Here is a 3,559-nt window from a genome sequence, read left to right as displayed (position 1 = left end):
GAACATTAAGACGTAGTTTTGAATATGAAAAAAAGAAATAAATTGAATTAAATATATAAAAAAATACAACTAATATAATTAATGTAATTAACTTAAAATAAACAATTTATTATCACTTACCACTGTAAATTCCTCACTGATAAAAAATAAAAATAAAAATGTAACTCTCGTTCTTTCTATAACTGAAAAAAATAAAATAAAATAATTGCTAATATGTTGTGAATATATTTTTTAATTTCACCTGCCCACATAGTTGGTGGTGCAATAAAACGGCAAGAGAAATGTATTTTTAAAAATCTTAATTTTAGTTTAATCGATCGTGTCTCTATAAAACAGATGATATTTTTTTAAATATAAAATAATCTAACTAGAGTTTTCTGCAAAATAAAATATACAATGATTGTTTTCCCACGAATTCTAAAGATTTTAATTATAGTACATTAAGTCAACCTTTAACCCTTTCCCCTTTAGAGAAGAGGGATAGAATCTACCCCTAATTGAATTAAAATTAAGGTGAATGTTACGATCGTATATGTCAAATGAATGACACGTTCTTAGAACTGAAAGACATAATTATTATTTAGACAAAGTATGACATATTGACAAAGAAAGATTTGAATTATGTACATTGAATCCGCCATATCTTTTCCCTTTTCGCATCAGCACCAGAATCATTCATTTTCACATTAGAACCAGAATCAATAGAGGGGACAACAATAACCTCGCAGTTCAACACATGACACATTCTTAGATCTAAATGACACAATTGTAATTTTGTATAGATTATGGCGAGCATTGATTATCTTCCATGTTTTAATAAGATTATAAGCAAATATTTAAGTTGTAGTACATTAAATCATCCTTAAATAATTTCCTCTAAAAGGAAAGAGAGAGAATTGAACACTCAAATGAACCAAGATTAAATGGTAGGATTAAGGAAAATATTTAAGAATATCACAAGCACCCATTTTTAAGTAGAAATTAAAAAATAAAATTGTATATTTGCATATATGAAAATGCACTAATGTCAAACTAAATTGAAACTATAACCTAGATATTTAAAAGGGTCCTTTACCTGCAAGGCAGGGGGTCTGCCTCTTTTTTTGAAGCACAAAAGATCGAAAGAAGCAGCCAAAACAAGAGATGGGGACAAATAGGGAGAACGGATATGATTAAGATCCAAGTTTTTTGTGAACTAGAAATTAAACATTGAAAGATTATTTATAGGCAAAACAAGTAAAATGAGGGGTTACATGTGTATGTGTCACAAAGTTAAAAGATGGTTAAATGATCTATGGCTTAGAGATACTTTGAAAGGTTTCATTGTAATTTTAATAATTTAAGTAATTTGGTCCTCACTCACTATTAAAAACAATCTACACTAAATGGTACAAAATTTTTGGCATAAACTACACCTCAATTACAAATCCTCTTGTTAAAATTTGTTGTTCAATAGTCAAATAGTGGAATGCTTGCATTGGTTTTTCAATACAACTTAGCAATAACCCTTTATGAATTATTTAGCTATAAAATTCCGGTTTCAATACTCTGTAATGAATTTTCTAATGCAAAATATTCATAGTTCTTCGTGATCTTAATCAAGGTATAAGAGGACCCGGAATCGAGGCAAAGCAATTTGAGCTGAAGCCAGTCGTGTTCTAGATGCTTTAGACAGTGGGCCAATTCAATAGAATGCCTACCGAGGATCCTTATCTTTAGTTAAGACTGTTTATGGAGGTGAGAGATTCTTTCAAGTTAGCCAGAGTACCTGAAGATGCACTACGATTAAAGTTGTTCCCATATTCGTTAAAGGATAGAGCTCGAGCCTAGTTAAACTCATTGCCCCCGAATTCTATTTCCACATGGTAATAGTTAGCAGTAAGATTCCTCATGAAGTATTTCAAGCCTTGCTAGATTGCTAAGTGGAGGAACGAGATCACTACTTTCCAACAAATGGATGATGAGTCCTTGTATGAAGCATGGGAAAGGTACAAAGAATTATTATGGAAGTGCCCTAATCACGGAATCCCTCATTGCATCCAACTTGAGAAGTTTTATAACGATCTCAATGCTCACACAAGGATGGAAGTGGACGCTTCTGTTAATGGTGCTCTCCTTTCTAAGTCTTATAACGAGGCTTATAAAATCATTGAGAGAATTTTCAGCAACAATTATCAATGGCCAACCAATCGAGCAGTATTAGGAAGACGAGTCACTAGAATACATGAAGTAGATCCACTCTCTTCACTTGTAATGCCCCAAATTTTGTATATTTATTTCCATGTATTTATGACACAAATATCTGTCTGCTTCAGTGGATAAATGCTCTGGGTGTGTCTGAGAGGTCTTAAGTTCAAGCCTTGTCTTGGGAAATTTTTTTGTATTTTTCTGAACAAAGCCCTATCACTAGTCAGCAGGCTTATAATTAAATGTTGGTAAAATATGTCAGAATGGGCCTGCTAGTCTAGTGGTTAAGTGGAGAGCAAAGGAGCAAGAGGTTTGAAGTTCAAACCCTTGCTTGTGCAAATGGGATTTATTTTTACTACTAGTGTTGTGCGGGAGTTGTAGTTTGATTGAAATTCTGTAGTGTTTGAGTGGGTTTTGAATTCAGTTGTTGAGGGGATTGTGGCGGACGATTGGGGGAAGGTATTGGAGTGATTTGGGGAGAAAAATAAGGGATGGAGGAGTTTCAAATTCTCCTAAATTGGGTAGTGGCAAGTTTCAGCACTCCTCCTCTCACACTCCCAACTTTCTGTCAGTTTTTCCCTTCTGCTTCCTTGTTTTCTCTGCCGAATGTTTTATTTTTTCTTCTTCTTTTTCCAAATCATTTCCTCTATTTTCTTTTGCTTTTCTTCCCCACTTACAATCGTTTTCCCTCCATCAACTCCTCTTTGTTGCTGTCGAATTCTAGTTACCGAATCTCGTTTATTTTTCTTCTTAAATTCTGACTGCTACTTTTGTTCTCTGCTTGGATGTCCATTCCTGAAGTGCTGTCGAGATATTATTTTGTACTACTGAGTGTCGAAATCTCCCCTTTTGTTCTTTATTTTCTTCCCCTCTCAAATTTGTGTCCCCATCCCACAGTAATAGTACTTTCTGCCTCTTTCTTGTTTATTCTTTGCGTGGTTTCGGTAAGCAAGGTTCTGGTGTTTGGTAAAATTGTATTTGTTAGGGTTCTAATTAGTATTCTTTTATCTTGTTGGGCAACAGTGGATTTTGGAGAAAGTGAGTCATCGCAAGTGAAACCTTAGTCGAATCGTTCGAAGCGTCGAGGGTAAGTTTGAGAGGTTGCGTAATAAGATGAAATGTTTGATTCAATTCGGTTTGAATGCGTTTCAAGGGATTAATCTAGTGTTTATCGATCAATTGATAAGTATTGGAGTGCTCAGGAGTGCAATCGCTTCGAAAATAGTTTAGGTGTGTAATCGTAACACTCTAAATGTAAAAAGGCAAAAAGTTGAAAACTGAGGCTGTCGACGCCGTATAGGCGCATGGCCGTTTGTGTGGTTGGCCATGTGATCGAACACGGGCATGTGATCGACGAGTTTGGCTGCTTGCG

General features: G+C 34.6%; 1 non-coding gene across 1 annotated transcript; it reads right to left on the bottom strand.

Annotated features, from left to right (window-relative positions):
- Positions 1–1,921: 1,921 nt before the first annotated feature.
- On the bottom strand, positions 1,922–2,027 carry LOC121220465 (small nucleolar RNA R71). The gene has a single exon (XR_005917667.1). It is a non-coding gene; the product is annotated as a small nucleolar RNA R71 (small nucleolar RNA).
- Positions 2,028–3,559: the final 1,532 nt, after the last annotated feature.

This window comes from Gossypium hirsutum, chromosome D08, assembly GCF_007990345.1.
Source record: "Gossypium hirsutum isolate 1008001.06 chromosome D08, Gossypium_hirsutum_v2.1, whole genome shotgun sequence".
NCBI lineage: Eukaryota > Viridiplantae > Streptophyta > Magnoliopsida > Malvales > Malvaceae > Gossypium > Gossypium hirsutum.
The sequence above is the reverse complement of the archived record's forward strand: the minus strand, read 5'-3'. Positions and strand labels throughout refer to the sequence as shown.